Here is an 18,099-nt window from a genome sequence, read left to right on the forward strand (position 1 = left end):
CCTCTCCGATATCTTTGTCTCTTCCTGTGGTGTCCCCCAGGGATCTAACCTCTCTCCCTGGCTGTTCAACCAATACCTGGCACTCCTTGCCCAACGCATCGCCGCGCTCTGTCCCAACTTTCAGTGCTATGCCGATGATACCCAGCTCATTTTCAGGCTACCCTCGGCCTCCTCCTCTCCTTCCCTCATCTCTGACTGTGTCTGCTATCCAGGAGTGTTTTGCCACAAATGACCTCTGCCTTAATGCCAGTAAGACAGATTTGATTCATTGGCACACCTACTCCCTCCTTCCCTGCAGCTCTCTGGCCGGCCTCTCTTGGTCCCCTTCCTGCACCCACCTGCAAGGCTAAAAACCTCAGGGTCATCTTCGACTCCACACTCTCCTTCTCTCCTCACATCTCTGATGTCTCTAAGAAGTCACACTACAATCTGCACCTCCTCGGAAGTGTTCTTCCTTTCTTTCTTCTCCTTCCCCCAGAAGATCACCATCTCCAGAGCCCTGGTTCTCTCTAGGCTGAACTATTGCAACAGCCTCTTTCTAATTCTGCCTGCCTCTACTCTCCGCACTCTGCAACTTATCCAGAACAGGACTGCAAGACTTGTCCTTGGCCTCAAGCCCAGGGATCGTATCTCTCCAGGACTAAAATCTCTGCACTGGCTCCTAGTGGCTGCAAGGATTAAGTTCAAAACTCTCTGCATTGTCCACAAGGCCTTCTGGGATCTGGGGCCGCAATACCTTCCTTCTCAAGCTCTTCGCTCATCCGCCTCCAACTCCCTCAAGAGTCAGTTGCTTCTCCAAGCAACGAGTTGGTGGTAGATCTCTCGCCTCGGCTGGGGCCTCCCTCTGGAACAGCCTTCCTGCCTTACTGGAACTTTAGGAGAACAAACTCCGGTTCCGGAAGCCCCTCAAAACCTTCCTCTTTGCTTCTGCTTTCTCTCCCCCTCTCCCCTGCTGAATTCCGGGCTAAAACTGCACTGGCTACATGGGCACCCTTAGTGACCTTGGGCCCAGGCCCCGGCATTTACACCTCTGCACTGCCTCCCTGGCAACCCCGCATCTGGGGACTGTATTCTGTATCCCTACAATCCCCCACCTGCACTTATGTCTTCTCTCACCATCCACTTGCCACCATCATGCTGTTTATTTATCTTATTTATTCTACTATACCATGCACTTTCCCCTCTCCCATGTACCGCACTTTCCCCCTCACACTTTTTCCTTTCCCCCTTCCCATGCACTTGCGCGATCTGAATGACACTTGGCCTAGTAAGATCGTTGTCTGTCTTCCCTCTGTTCCCCCTCCCTTGCCTCGTCGCGCCTCGAAACACTGGTGTATAGGTGCGTTATAAATGCCATATCATATCATATCACCGCTTGTAGACCCTTTCTGACACAGCCGAACTGTATCACAATAGCCAGAGCCCTAGTCATCTCCAAGCCCCTGTCCTTGGGCACCTCTCAAAGAAACCTTAATGAAATTAAAGTGATTCAAAATAACACTATTAGAGCAGCCTTGAATATTCCAAGAAAACAACACATCTCAGAAACGAGAAACTCCCTGAACTGGCTTAACATTAAGCAAAGAATTGCATTGAAAACACTATCCCTCACCCACAAGTTTTTATATAATCAGGCTCCCATCTACCTGTCAAATAGTATCACACGCCACACATCAACCGAACTAGAACAGCCCAGACGCACTGCGTCAATATCCCACGCTTCAAGCAACAAAGAGCAGGTGGAGTCAGCTTCCCAGTGCTAGCAGCAAAAAACTGGAACGCTCTCCCCATATCTTTAAGAGAGGAACCGTCCTACCTTTTATTCCAGAAAAAGGCCAAAGCTTGGCTACAGGAACAAGCCCTTAGGCCAATCGTATAACCATAAGCTGCCATGTATTTATGTATACATGTATGTATTTCCTATTATATGATGTATATATTTAACGCCTCATGCTTCTCATTGCTGCACTCTCTCTTATATCTTGTGTATATGCATCACCTCTTTATCTTTTGCTGGACTCGCTGTTTGTACCTTCTGCAACTTGCACGTTTAGCGCCCAGATGTCTACGGGCTTGGCGCGCTCTACAAATAAATAAACGAAGCTAAACTAAACTAGGATTTAAAAAGATCTTGATACCCGAACCCACCATCTGGTACCTTAAGCACTAAGATATATCTAGGAAAACGTGTCCTTTTTCCAATTCCCCACAAAAAATTCAGTAAGACCTTATCAATTTTCTTTAAATTCTTTATCGCAATTAATAAAGGAAGTGATTGAATAACATACAAAACGTTAGGAATCAACACCATCTTGATCGCATTTATCTTAGCCCACAACGTTAAGAGTCAGTCGTTCCCATTTTTTAATGACCGCAGAAATGTTGCCTAAAACATTATCAATATTTAGCTTCACAATTTCCCTCAAATCTCTTAGAACATGAACACCTAGATATTTTACTTCATCAGGAGACCACTTACACTCCCACACCTCCAAAATCCTCTTATCATATACAACTGAAAGCAGAAAGAATCTCAGTTTTAGCCCAATTAATCCTATGACCCGACAGCTGTCCTACTTCTTCCAACATCTCCTTCAAGACCCAACCACATTCCAAAAGATTATAGAGAGAAGTATAGTCATGTCATCCAAATAAGTTAAAATCTTCAACTCAGTATTCCCTACTCTAATCCCTTTTATTGCATTATTTTGCCTAATATACGCAGCCAAGGGTTCCAACGCTAAATCAAATAAAAAAGGAGATGGAGGGCAAACTTGCCTAGTGCCCTTTGATTAAGAAAACTCCTCAGATATAACTCCATTAACTCTCACTTTTGCCGATATACCTAAATGAATGCAAATAACTGCCTAAATAAACTTAGGACCAAACCTCATTTCTCGTAACAAGTAATCTAAACATTTCCAATTTACCCTATCCTATCAAAAGCTTTCTCAGCGTCAAAAAAGCCCATTGGAGCATCCAAATATATATTAGTATGTGAACTTATTACATTCAGAATTGTCCTAATATTATCATACTCATACCTCCAGAGAATAAACCCAACCTGCAATTTATCAACTAAATCCCCCATATAACCATATAATTTATATTGACCATATTTTTTGAATAGTTTGAAATCTACATTTAACAAAGATATCGGCCTATAGTTCTCACACCTCCGACTATCCTTATCTTGTTTTGGAATCACCGTTATCAAGGCCTCCTTCATTGAATCAAACACAGTCCCCGATAGTAAAAAAATTATTGAATACTTTACATAACACTGGTGCCAATTGAACCGCAAATAATTTATAAAACTCTTATACCAACCCATCTGGCCCCGAATACTTCCTCTATTAAGATGTTTTATTGCCTCAACAACTTCGCAAACTTCGATATCCGCTTCTACTTTATCATTACCTTCTGAAGACAATTTAGGAAGCTTAACTTTAAATGGGAGAAGCTGAACGTTATCAAAATACGCTCTCAGATCTTCACTAATTGGAGAATTATTTTCCTTATATAATTGCGAATAAAATTCCCAAAAATGATCACATCTCTCAGTGTTTTTAATCAATATTTCCGATTTATCCGTTAGAGACGTAACACACGATTCTTCCACCATTCCTTTTAACGTATTCACCAAAATTCTCCCATTTAGATCCCCAAACTCCCCGGATTTTTGTTTACTATAATAAAGTCCTTTCTGCACTATTGTATTCAAAAGGTTCATCATTTCTGCCTCTAATATCCTGAACTCATTTCTATCCTTTTCTGAATTAGAAAGGGTATAAACTCTCTGCAGATCCCGAATTTCTACTTCAATTTTTTTAAAATATTTTCCCAAGTCTTTCCTTCTAGTATTAGCCGACCTACTAATCAATTCGCCTCTTATCACTGCTTTAAAACAATCCCAAACTACTTTAATATCAGCTGTTTCCATATTTTCTTCAAAATACTTGCTAATGAACGTCTCCAATCCCATAATGACTGTTGGATCCTTTAGTATTCCTGCTTGTAATATCCACCTCTTCATTTTACTCTTTAGATTCATGGTGGACATCTTCATATCAATAAGCTAATTATCAGAGATCAACCTTTCCCTAATTTCTGAACTTGCCACATTATTAACTATTTGATTAGTCATAAAAATGTGGTCTATACGCGAATACAAATCATGCACCGGGGAATAAAAAGTGTATGATGTATCCATATGATGCATTTCCCGCCATAAATCACCAAGTTGAGCAAGTTACTTTCTTACCTGGTAACGTTCTTTCGACGGGATGTTCCTCCAACGTATTCCTTATCTTTGATATACGTTTCCAGCTTGCTGGGCTCGGAATTTTTTTCTCTGTAGAGGGCGCTGCGCTTCGACGTCCCCCGAGTCGATGTCCCTCGACGGCAACCGTATCGGCGCCAACGTCACCATGCCCATAAATAGACACGCGCTGCGTCCGTTGCTCAGTTCCGTTTTGTAGTATAAGAAAGACATGCCTGAATTGGTTAGTAACCTTGAAGGAGCGAAAGCTGCAACCACAAGGGAAGTTATCACTGCGGGGATGGATGGGAGGAGCGATAAGGAATACGTCGGAGGAACATCCCGTCGAAAGAACGTTACCAGGTAAGAAAGTAACTTGTTCTTCGAAGGGATTGTGTCCTCCGACGTATTCCTTATCGTTGATAGACTCCCATAGCAGTGGTATGTAATTGGAGGAGGGAGTGATAGTGTTATATATCCCTTTAGGGATGGACCGAGTGTAATACGGCTTTGCCAAATCTGGTCTCTTGAGCAGTGGAGGAATCCAGATTGTAAAATTTTGTGAATGTATGTGCGGACGACCATGTGGCAGCCGCACATATGTCCCGCACCGGTACCCCTCTCTGGAGAGCCGAAGAAGCTGCGATACCCCTGGTTGAATGAGCCCTGAGGTTTTGGGGTGGCTCATTCCCTGCTAGTCTATAACATTCCAGGATGGCCAAGATAATCCACCTGGAGATGGTTTGTTTTGTTATGGGTAGTCCCAACTTGTGACCTGAGTATCCTACAAACAGCTGGTCTGTTTGCCTGATTCTAGCCATTCTGCTGATGTAAAAGCTGAGAGCTCGCCTAGGGTCCAGCCTGTGTAGCCTTTCCTCCTCTTTCCCCGGATGGGGAGCAGGGTAGAATGAAGGCAATGTAATTTTCTGAGTAATATGGAATTCAGAAACCACCTTTGGCAGAAAATTAGGCTTCACCTGGAGGACAACTTTGTCCTTGTGGAAGATTGTATGTGGGGGTTTACAGGAGAGAGCTTGTAGCTCACTCACCCTCCTAGCCGATGTTAGTGCTACAAGTAGGACAGTTTTAAGTGTGAGAAATCTTAATGCGCAAGAGTGAAGTGACTCGAATGGAGTGCCCATTAAGAAGTTTAAGACTAAATTTAAGTCCCATAATGGAACCTGGAATGGTTTTGGAGGGTAAACATTAGTCAGACCCTTGAGAAATTGTACCACTAGAGGAATTTTGAAATACGATGGTTCCTCCGCAGTGCGCTTGAAGATAGAAAGCGCTGTGAGATAGCCTTTTACAGTGCCAACTTGAAGGCCTGAGTTTGCCAAGTAGAGTAGAAACGATAGCACCGTTGGTGTACCACATGAAAAAGGGTCGATATTCTCTTCCCTACACCAGCTGCAAAATTTGTTCCAACGGCAGCGGTATAAAGACTTTGTTGCTGGTCTTCTGGCCGAAAGCAACACCTCCATGACGTCATCAGGGAGATCCCAATCCTTGTACCTCAACCTTTCAGAAGCCAAGCATGAAGGTTGAGAGTTCTGATGTCTGGATGGAGAACCTGGCCTCCCTTCTGCAAGAGAAGATTCTCTTTGAGTGGAAGACGGATTGGAGGACAGATGGACATATCTAGAAGGTCCAGGTACCACGTTCTCCTGGCCCAGTGCGGGGCAATTAGGATCATGGTTTTCCGGAATCTTCTCAACCTCCTGATCATTTGAGGAATAACAGGGACTGGTGGAAACGCGTAGAGGAGTGGAAACTCCCAGTCCACTACGAACGCGTCTCCCAGAGCACCTCTCGGGGGAAATTCCCTTGAACAGAACAGATCGCACTTCCTGTTGGTGCTTGTGGCGAACAGATCCACCTGAGGGGTTCCCCAAAGGGCGAAGATCTCTTGAAGGACTTCCTGAGCTAGCTCCCATTCGTGGGAGACTGTGCTCTGCCTGCTCAGAGCATCCGCTGTCAAATTCTTCTCTCCGGCTAGATGGACTGCCAATAGAGAGATTCCTTCCCGAATTGCCCAAAACCAGAGCTGCATTGCCTCTCTGCACAGTGGTAGTGATCCTACGCCTCCTCTTTTGTTGAGGTAGTGCATGGCCACCGTGTTGTCCGTCATTATCAGGACATTTCTCCCCTGTACTGATGGCAGGAAAGCTTTCAGCGCTAGTCTGATCGCTCTCAGCTCTAATAGGTTGATATGTAGTCTGGACTCCGATGGAGACCAACGACCGCTGATGGTCAGGTCGTTGGCATGGGCTCCCACCCTGCGAGCGAGGCGTCTATGATTACTGTCATCTCCGGCCATGGTTGCCAAAACAGTTCTCCTTTCAAGATGTTCTCTGAATACCTTGTCCGGAATCCGGAGGAGATCTGTCATTCTCCCTGAGAATTGTGACCACTGACTTCTCAGTGCCCACTGAAGAGATCTTATTCTCAGGCGAGCCTCTGGCACAAGGAAGATGAAGGATGCCATGAGGCCTAGCAACCTCAAAAGGTCAAAGGCTGGGAGACGTTGGGCATTTTGAAACTTGGTGGCCATCTGTAGAATATCTTGAGCCCTCACCTCTGGTGGCGAGGCTTTTCCCAGGGAAGTGTCCAGGACCAATGAACTGGAGTCTCTGAGATGGTATCATCTGTGACTTCTTTAAATTGAGGGAGAAGCCCAGTCTGTGAAGGAAGAGGCAGACATAATCTAGCTGGGTCCGGGCCTGTTCCGAAGATACGGCCCTGATCAGCCAATCGTCCAGGTAGGGATAGACGTGGATCCCTTCCCTCCTTAGACTCGCCGCCACTACTGACATCAGCTTGGTGAAGACCCTCGGGGCGGAGGTCAGACCAAATGGCAGAACTGATAAAGAGAGTTGCCAATTGCGACCCTCAGATATTTCCTGTGCTTGAGATGGATTGGCACATGGAAATAAGCATCCTGAAGGTCCAGAGATACCAGCCAGTCCTGGAGCTGGAGGGCCTGAAGGATCTGAGAGAGAGTTACCATCTTGAACGTGTCCTTCCTGAGCAACTTGTTCAATTCTCTTAAGTCCAGGATGGGTCTCAGTCCTCCGTCCTTCTTTGGTATGAGAAAGTAGGGGGGGGGGGGGGGGGGGGGGGGAGTACCAGCCCTTGTTCCTGTCCGCTACAGGTACCGGTTCTATGGCACCTTTCTCTAGCAGGTCCATAATTTCCTGCAAGAGGAGCGGATCTGGAACTTTTCGGGAGCTGTTCCCTGGTGGATGACTCTGAGGGATGTGTAGAAAGGTTAGGCAGTAACCTTGGGCAACTGTCTCCAACGCCCAAGCATCTGACGTTATAGCCTGCCATTCCGTCAGATGGTGAGTTAACCTGCCCCCTACAGGTGTCTTGTGTGCAAAGGCCTCAGAGTGGTTTGGGGGCGGCTGATGCAGATGCCGAGGGTAAAGAGGCACCTGCTGCTGCTGCGGTCTTAGTACCTTTGACCCGTCCACCTCGGGTGGATCTTCTTTGGCCTCTTTGAGCCGGCTGTCATCTGCCTTTTCCGAATGCGGAATAATAGCGAAAGGACTTTCCTCTCCCAGAGGTTCGTGAGGGGCGAAAAGGAGTTTGGCGGATAGCAGCTCCTAAGGATTTTGCTGCTGCTTTAGAAGTCTGTAACTTTTCCAGACTGTCATCAGCCATTTTTCTGAATAACTAAGAGCTGTCAAAGGGCATATTCAAAAGTCTGGCCTGTGCATCTGGAGCAAAGCCAGACTTTCGCAACCACGCATGCCTGCGGATTGTTGTACTAGCCGCCATGGCCCTGCTGATACTGTCAGCGGAATCGATGCCAGTTTGAAGAGACTCGCACATGGCATCTTTACCATCTTGAATGATGTTAAGGAAGGCTTCCTTCTCCTCTCCATCGGGTCTGCAGTCAGCCGCTGATGAAGCACACTCCCATAATGTGTGACTGAACCTGGCAAGCGTATAGGTGGCGTTGATGGACTTCAACGCCATACTACAGGCAGAGAAGACTTTCTTTGCCATAGAGTCATACCTCTTGTCATCCCTGTCCTGTGGGACAGTAGGGTAAGCAGTGCTACTGCTGGATGAAGTTGCCGCTTGAACCACCAGGCTCTCTGGGGTCGGGTGTTTTGACAGGTATTCAGGGTCAGCAGCCGCTACCCTATACTTTGTCGACAGTCTTTTATTGACTGCTGGGATGACATCGGGAGTCTCCCAATTGGATGCAATTTTTCTTTGTAGGGCTGCATGGAAGGGGACCACCGGGTCCTCCTGTGGGCCTTTGTCCAATATATCCGTTAGATCATCCTGTTGGAAAACAGGTGAAGGCGCAGACCAACCCATAAACTCAATTATTCTTGCCATCAGGGTTCTATATGGTGTTTCGGCATGTTCCCCTGGGTCTGGCTTTACAAATTCCACTTCTGGGGAAGTGTCAAGTCCACTGGCCTCATGAAGTGAGTCCTGTAGTTCCTTCAGCCTCCTTTCTTCAGAGGTGAAATCCTCTGCAGCAGGCAGTGAGGATCTCTGTAAACCAAAAGTTTCTTGGTCAGAGTCTTCTCTTTCTTCATAAATTGAAGAAAGACCAGGGTATTCTGATCTCTGAAATGGAGTAAAGTCCATCTCTAGGGCTGAAGGAGCTAAACTCTTTGTTATTGGACGAGAAAATGTCGAAGTCCTCGACGCTGATGTAACCGGCCTCGAAGGCGCCGAAAATGGCGTCGAAAAAACTGGAAGGGGACTCAAAGAATTTGAGAGGATCGGGATCCTACTCGAGGGCATCGACGACGGTCTCGGCGTCGTGCCGGAGGCCCTTGAAAACACTGCTGGCTATGGAGCCTTGGTCCTCTCTTTCATCGGCGATGGCGTTGAGTCGATCGACCGATGCGTCGAGGAACCCTTTGACAACGGCGTCGATGGCGCCGACCCGTGCGTCGAGGGAATCATCGAAGACGGTGCCTTCTTACCCCAATGGCTCATGGCGCTCTCGGGTGGAATGTTTTGCCGTGTGCTGCGACTCGCAGCGTTTTGATTTTTTGGGTTTTTCACCCGGGGTATCACCCTCAGCTGTCTTCGAGGGGGTCGAGGCCGCGTTCTCGAAGACGCTTAACATTTTCTTTCTGAATTCCTCCCCCTCAGTTTGAGAACTGTGTTTGGTGGGACAGGAAACTCTTTCTGGGGACACCGAAGACGACGAGGAATGGGACCTTCAACGTCTCTTTTTTGAGTGCCTAAATCTCGACGAATGGTGGGAGCTGTTTCGAGATCTAGAATGGGATTGTTTTCGACGGCGAGGAGATGAATGCCTCGACTCGGCCGACGAAACCTTTGAGGAGGTTTTGGCTGACTTACCTCTCTCGAGCTTCCCCTTTCGCTCCTTCAGGGCGTTCGCCGTCATGGACATGCAGTCCTCACACTCCGAACAATGGTGCTCGGACCCCAAGCACCATAAACAGACCCTGTGTGGATCCGTTATTGACATTTTTTTTACCATAGTCTCGACATTTCTTGAAGCCGGATCGCGGCGTCGTCGGTTCGGATGAAGAAGCCATCGAGAACGATAAGGAATATTCATCGAAATAGATTTAGATTAACCTGACTGAACTGAGCAACGACGTTCCGAGGCCCCACAAAGCGCAGAAAAACAGAACTGAGCAACGGACGTAGCACGTGTTTATTTATGGGCATGGTGACGTCGGCGCCGATACAGTGGCCGTCGAGGGACATCGACTCGGTGGACGTCGACACGCAGCGCCCTCTACAGAGAAAAAAAATGTCCGAGGTCAGCAAGCTGGAATCGTATACCAAAGATAAGGAATACGTCGGAGGACACAATCCCTTTGAAATATTTTTTTGTGAATTCACAAAATACTCCAATTCCTTCACCATAATACCTACAACTGAATATCCTATCTTACTTACTATCAAGTATAATATTAAAATCTCCTCCTAAAATCATATTTTCCCCTTTCATTTCCTTCAATAATTAACCTAAAGTACTGAAAAATTGTGCATTTGAGGAATACAGAGCATAAATAGACCCTATAGTCATCCTTTCCCCATTATGTATTACATCTACTAAAATGCAGCCCTCATCTTTTACTATCTTTTCAACTGTTCCCGCCAAACCCCCTCTGAATAAAATACACTCTTCTAGATTTAGAGTCATAACAATTAGACATTATCTGCATATACCTATAATTAACTAGACATTTTTCAGATTGTTCAATTAAATGGGTCTCCTGAAGAAACACTGTCTCCTCTACCTCTCCAAATTCTTGCTAAAACCCTTCTTCTCTTAAATGCACAATTCACCCCTTCACATTCCATGAAATAGATTTCAGCGACATCCTGTCCTATTGATTTGTAGCATGCTATTTAACAATAAAGAACTGAATATATATTATCTTAGACCCCACAAAAAAGTAGTCCATTACATAGAAACTAAATACATTGCAGAGAAAAACAAAAAAAGGACAAGTAAAACAGACCACAAGAAAACATACAAATTGTCAAATAGCTTAAGCATAAACGCAATAACATAGTCTGATGTACATCCGACCCCTTACAAGCTTCCTTATTTACATGACCTACAGTATCCTGAACTATACCTACTAGTTACCTATGCCCAATATTTTAAGCCTTTCATCAACAATATTTCTCTTCCCCTTATACAACTCCATCTCAGTTTATACCCAACCCATTTTCCACAGAGCCTTCTCAACTAACTACCATCCATCTTCAAACCAATATCTCCTACAGGACCAGAATATGTACATTCCCCTTATCTAGTATGTTAATTGCACCCAAAAGCTCCCTATATAAACTACCCAAAATAATAAAATTAACTAAACCTATACATCTAACAACCCATCAAATATAAAAAAAACAGCCAGATCAACCTCTAAGCCAGAGACCAACCACATCTGAACCTTGCATAAAAATTCTCAACAGAACACTGCACAATTTAACGCCTAGCCCCTTCGCCTACCAATAACCCTGTTTTAATCCATATGACAGTCATTAGCCTCCCTTCATTAAATCATATGCATATCCCAAGTATTAAATAGCATACTCACTATACATTATCTTCGACAGTTACTCATTCCCCCTCCCCCAAATCAATCAAACTCAATCCTTCTCAACATTTCTCATTAACCTAACCCTAGTATCCACATCTGTTTGTGTAATCTATTTCTATGATGTAATTCTATGTGTGTGCTAAAGGCAAATTTGACGAATAAAGCTTACTGACTGGCTATTAATAAAGGAAAGAACTCACTTCATGATACTTAGCCATACACTCTTCAAAATCTGCAAGGAGCTGGCTAACCCTGCTGCAGTCTCTACCTCTCATGTAGCCTCCCAGGCCCTTTGCACGGCCCTGGACTCTCATTTCATCTAAAAAAATAAAAAAACAGGACATCCTGTCCACCCTATCGCCCTCTCTTCCTCCTCTCCCGCCTCTCTCGTTTCCTCTGGCCCCCCTGCAGCCACCTCTTCTATGAAAGTCTTGTCAAAACATGTTCTTCCCTGTTTGTCCAAAACCATCAAGGACCACATTGACACCCTTTCTCCGACTGACTCCTGTAACCATTCCGTCGCCTCTGGAGTCTTCCCCTCCCCTCTGAAGCACTCTCTTGTGCACCCTCTTCTCCAAAAATCAACAGCCGACCCCTCTTGTCCAGCTAACTATCGTCCAATTTCTATCACCCCTTTCCGAGGCAAACTCAAGCAAAAACTGGCCATCTCCCAGCTTAATCTTCACACTGACTCTGTTGGTTGTCTCCATGACCATAAGTCTGTCTTCAGAGCTGCCAGAAGCACGGAAACCGCTCTCCTGTACATCTGTGAAGACCTGCTCTCCAACCTTGACTCTAAAATCCCTTCATCCTACTCGACCGCTTTCTGTCTTTGACACGGTCAACCGTGCCATCCTGCTCAACCGTCTGTGATAACCTGGGTATCATCGATCAGGCCCTGCCCTGGCTGACCTCTTTCCTCTCTGATAAACCCTCACAGGTCCAACTTGGGTCCTTCCTTTCCTCCATCTCATTCTGTACTTGTGTTGTTCCCCATGGGTCTTACCTCTCTCCCTGGCTGTTCAACCAAAACCAGTCAGCCCTCGGCCACTGCATTGCCGCTCTCTGCTCCAACTTTCAGTGCTATGCAGATGACACGCAGCTAATTTTCAGGTTTCCCTCTGCCACCTCTCCTCCCTCCCTCATCTCTGACTGACTGTCTGCCATCCAGGAATGGTGCGCCGCCAATGATCTCTGCCTTAATGCCAGTAAGACCGAGAGTCTCTTCATTGGCAAACCAACACCCTCCTTTGCCGTCACTCTCTGGCCGGTCTCCCTTGGCCCCCTCCCTGCTCCCATCTGCGAGGCTTAGAACCTCGAGGTCATCTTCGACTCCACACTCTCCTTTTCTCCTCATATTTCTTCTCGAAGCAACGAGCTGGGGGTAGATCTCTCTCCGCGTCAGGGGCCTCCCTCTAGAACAGCCTTCCTGCCTCCCTGAAACTTGAGGAGAACCATCTCCGGTTCTGGAAGCACCTCAAAACCTTCTTGTTTGCTTCTGCTTTCTCTCTCCCTCTCCCGTGCTAAATTCTTCACTGAAACTGCACTGAATCTGCAACTGGGCCACTCTCACCGACCTCGGTCCTGGGCCCAGCCACTCTCCACTTCCACCGCCTCCCTGGCAAACCCTGCACTGCGGGACTGTCTCTGTATCCCTACAGCCCCCCCTTCCCAGCACTTGCCTGCACTTACCTTGCACTTGCCACCAGCTGGCCCTATTTATTTATTTTATTCTACTTACCTTGTACTGCACTTCCCCCCTCCCCTTCCCCTTGCACTTATTCCCTTCCCCTACCCCTGCACTTGCGCGATCTACATGACACCTGGCCTAGTAGGATCGTTGTCTGTCTTCCCCTTGTTCCCCCCTCCCTGCCTTGTCGCGCCTTGAAACACTTGTGTATAGGCGCGTTACAAATGCCATATCATATCTCTGATGTCTCTAAGAAGTCAAACTATCAACTGCACCTCCTCAGAGGTATTCTTCCTTTCCTCTCCTCTCCTTCCCCCAGAGGCTTACTGTCTCTAGAGCTCTGGTTCTCTCTAGGCTAGACTACTGCAATAGCCTCTTTATAAATCTGCCTTCTTCTACTCTCCTCCCTCTGCAACTCATCCAGAGCAGGAACCCGAAACTTGTCCTTGGCCTCAAGCCCTGGGAGCGGATCCCTCCAGCCCTGAAATCTCTTCATTGGGTCCCGGTGGCTGCAAGGGTTAAATTCAAGACCCTCTGCATTGTCCACAAGGCTTTGTGGGGCCCGGGTCCAAAATACCTTTAACCCTCCCGCTGTAAATACCTTCCCAATCTGGCTCTTCGCTCATCGCCCTCCAACTCCCTCAGGGTCAGTCGCTTCTCCAACCAATGAGTTGGGGGTAGATCACATTCCTCAGCTGGGGCCTCCCTCTTGAACAGTCTCCCTGCCACTCTGAAACTTGAGGAGAACCATCTCCGGTTCGGGAAGCACCTTAAGACTTTCCTCTTTTCTTCTGCCTTCACTCTTCCTCTCCCTTGCTGATTTGTACTGCTTCGGCTCGGCGCTCCAAGCTACCCTCCGATTTCAGGCCCAGGACCAGCCACACACCCGCACTGCCTCCCGACAACCCTTGCACTTGGGTCTGTAGCTGTAACACTAGAGTCCCCTTACCTGCACTTATGAGACACCCCTTGTCTGCGCTTTAAACCTCGCACTTGCCACCCTGCTGGCTGAACTTCCAGTTGTTGTTTTATACCTTGCTCAGCACTTTCCACATCTCCCCTCGCCCTTGCACTTTCCCCCTTCCTTCTCCCCTGCACTTGCGCATTCTCAATGTCACTGGGCCTAGTAAGATCATTGTTTTTGTCCTCCCTTGTTCCCCTCCCTTGCCTTGTCGTGCTCTGAAACACGTGTGTATGAGCGCGATACAAATAAAATATATCATATCATACACATATCCTGCCAGTCACACTCCTGATTGAAGCTTTTTCAGCCCTACCAACCTTACACATGTTGGAGATTGTGATATCTCAATACTTCACATCCACTCGACCAGTTACAAACAATTGGAGGTTGCGTCCTACATGATCCCGCTTCTGAATTACCTCACACACACACACTTGCAAACAGAAATCACCTTCCTCAAATTCTGGAGAGGTATCAAGACTCAACTATTTGCTTGATGTAGGAGGACATTATACCTGCTTAACAAATTTCGGTCGAACTAGACATGAGCCAGCTCCTGCCTCAATGTTCTTACCAGAATGGCTAAGACTGACACCAGTGTTAAGAACGAAAGTCCTCGAGGCAGCAAGATAAGACATATCAAGTCCTTTATTAAGACACTTTGTGTAATAGCTTTAGAGGTGAGGAGCAGGGAGAGGGGAAGCCCACCCAAGCACCATCTCCAACTGCCATGGGTGGAACACTCATACCACAACAAGAACATTCCATCTGTGACCTCACTCACTGCTGGCACTCATACAGGACAAGATATAACAACCAGCATCACATTTTTTCCTCAGTGGAATCCCATTACTTTAAGGCAGCATCAACGTGTCACTGCACACTTCAGGTATACTCTACTGTAGCAGACTTCCAGCTCCGATCTTGAAGCATACAACCTGCCTCTGTACACACACTATTGCATCAGTCAAACTGCTGAAGATAGTTTAGAGGCATCACAGCACATGCATTTATAGTCAATACTATCGACAGTGTGTTTCTGCAGGGTACGACCGCAGTACTGGAAAGTTTAGGCTCATTTAGGATCTTTGTGGCTGCAGGAAATTGTCACTGTTCATAGTCTGTGAGGGCAATGGATTACTATTAGTTAAGATGGCCCTTAGTCTCACTTTGCTGGATTTCTAGGATTTTATTTTTTTACCAGGGAAGAGTGTGAGCCTTTTTTTCCCCACTCTTCCATGTATTTAGATGTGTGTTTTACTTTTGTGTTCTTTGGTTATGGAGTTTTAACACAACTCCATAGGCGGCATCTTTTTCTGTGTGTCACACAGCACCTTCAGTGCAGTGGAACAGGGATGTCTTTCAGACTTCTCAAGGTTTAAATACCTTCTCTGGAACTGACTGTCTCCCAGAGCATGTAAAGTTAAATTGACTTTACTAGTCACTTTAAATTTTCTGACCCAGCACACACTATCTTATTATAGAGTGCTGGAGGTGTTGCCTAGCTCCCCCCCCCCCCCCCCCCCGAGTCAAAACACTCATGTAACAGTCAAATGTTACCCTTTCCTACTTTAAATGGCTAGTGGCAGTGGTTTAGATCAAACTACCATGATTTTTCCCGACCGCAAACAACGGTAGCTAAAAATCGGGTCAGCCATGTTTTTCAATATGGCGCCCCAGACATATCTGTAAAAACAGACTTCGGTTGACTTTTTTCGCCATTTCTTTTAGGAAAGGTCCTTCTTGTGTTTGTCTCTGCACGCCAAACCAGGTTTGGTCCCTTTGTTCGTTGGCCTTTGGCGGGCTTCTGGGCTGAAGCCCTCCTCCGGCGCCTCAGTGTCTGGCGTGGATAGGATGTGAGGGAGATGCCCGAAACTCCCTGTGCTTAGTCTCATAGGAGACCTAAAAGCACTCTGACGTGATTGCTGGCTGGCTGTCTGTCCGGCAAGGGCAGCCACCCTGATGTGTGAGTGACAGCCAGGCTGGAATGAATGGGGGAAAATTGTTTAAAAGCAGGTCTATGGGACTTGGAAAGCAGAGTCGACGACTGGAACGAAAAAACCGAAGACGAGCTGAAGGAAGAGAAATGCTGCAACTCTTGGACGAACAGTGAAGCCCTGCTGCAGGTCCGAATTGCCTGAAACTCCATCGACAGAGAAGCCCTTCAAGGATAACTTCTTCCCTTAAGTTTGGTGGGAACCAACAACTCGCAAGCCACCATCTGGTCGAATTTTCATCAGAGTGCTGTTGAAAACCGGAAAGCCAGAGGGAAGGAAACCAGCTTGTGGACTTTAAGGCACTCACACCTTAAACCAACGTCTTGCTAGAGCTTTTGGTCTCATCCCTGGGCAGTGCAGGAACCTCCCAACGTCGTCCTTCTAGTCCCCACGACTGAAGCTCAGGAACAGCGAGATCTGTTCGAACTGCCAGGAACAACTGCCTCAGCTACAGCTCTTCTTCATTGAAAAGGTACTGTGCAAACGCAGTCTGGGAATCTTTTTGGCCATCGAGAACGTTTGTGGAACTTGTCTCTTCTTTGAAGGCTTGTCCTCTCTTCTTTGAAGGCTTGTCCTTCCCTAAACATTCGTCAAACATTTCAACTAGCCAAATTCTTTTAAAATCTGTGGGAAAGACTTAACCGTTATCTACCAGAACTGTGCTATCCTATACAAACAGTCTGAACCATTGACTTTGGCCCAGGCCTATTGAAAAGAATTGCTGGTTGTTTTTAACTGAAACCCTTTGCCCTGCCTATGAATGTATTTGGGCTGCCTTTCTTATAACCTTGTCTTTTTATCCCCTTTATAAGTCACTGAAGTGCCATTTTGCTCCCACTTCAGGGGAGCTGAACTTGTTCAGTAAAATATTGGTGGTGTATTGTAGTTTATTAGTGTGTGATATTGAGCTGCTCTTACTAGTGGAATGTTTTCTAACTGACTGTGTAAATAAATGTATATTCTTTTACCAAGAAACCTTGAATCTGTGTATATTTGAATCACTGTATGAGTTGGTTCTTTGTGTAACTTGTTCTACTGCTCACTTAAACTCTTGAGATATGTCTGGCTGCTCAGCCATCACTACCACTTCACTGTGTAGTACAGGCTTGTACCAAAGGTGAAATTGTGCTTACACTTGTAGTCTTAATTGGATGTAGTGTTCCCAAAGGGTACTGCATGTGATTCTGCCTAACAAGGACCTCCCGAATTTTTCTTCCATGCAGAAATTCAATTTGTATTTCGCATGAAGACAATGGTTTCAGGATTTTAGAACTCCCTTCTGCCACACATCAGGTGACCCGGAGTGGCCTGCTTTTTAAAGGCTGTGAAAGACTCACCTTTTACTACTGACCAGGCTTGATTTCGGCTTTAAATGCAGTCTATGAGGTTTGTTTTAAATCCATTTCATGTAAGATCATACCACCACATAAAATAGCATGAATACTCGAAAATGATTGGTTCTACGTTGAAATAGTGCAAAAATAACACAGAGGCCCAAAAGAACGATTTTATTTGGGTCCAAATCCCCAAAAATGTTTTCATTTTTGTTTTTTTAATTGCGGGGGAGATCCCCTGCCCCTCTCATCACCGACTCTTTTTTTATACCATTACCCAACACCCTATTTTTTTATTAGGTACGAAAATTCGGCAAACATTTGGCCCAAAAAAAATCATTTTCAGCCTCAGTGTTTTTGAATTCGTTTTTTTGACGCGGTACCAAATGAGCCCAAATCTAAAAATTGAAGTCAGTGCCTAAAAAGGGCGTTCCCCATTTAATGCTTGCCTTTATTGGCGAGATCCTTAAAAACTTCAAACATTCTCTTTTCAGAGCCTCTAGGCTATGAACAGAAGAAAAATAAAAACTCAAGAACTGCAATTGTTAAGGTTTTCAAATAGGTCCACCAGGAAGGACAGTACAGAATAACGTTTGTTGTTTAAATATCTTAAAACGGCTTGCTTTGTGATATCTAGGTACCCAAAATGCACACAAATGGTACAAAGGACAGATCTTCTACAAAACGTAATCAAACACAAGCTTTTTTCTTTCACATATGCAACTCAACACAAAGTAGGGTAAATCATTTACTGTAGGAATATTGAAAACGGAATTTAAC

At 45.9% G+C, this 18,099-nt stretch overlaps 1 protein-coding gene across 1 annotated transcript in view; it reads right to left on the bottom strand.

Annotated features, from left to right (window-relative positions):
* Positions 1-18,099, bottom strand: part of POLE2 (DNA polymerase epsilon 2, accessory subunit) — a 1,095,907-nt gene that overhangs the window by 911,692 nt on the left and 166,116 nt on the right. The window lies entirely within an intron of this gene.

The sequence above is a fragment of the Ambystoma mexicanum genome, chromosome 14 (assembly GCF_040938575.1).
Source record: "Ambystoma mexicanum isolate Mex_15411 chromosome 14, UKY_AmexF1_1, whole genome shotgun sequence".
NCBI lineage: Eukaryota > Metazoa > Chordata > Amphibia > Caudata > Ambystomatidae > Ambystoma > Ambystoma mexicanum.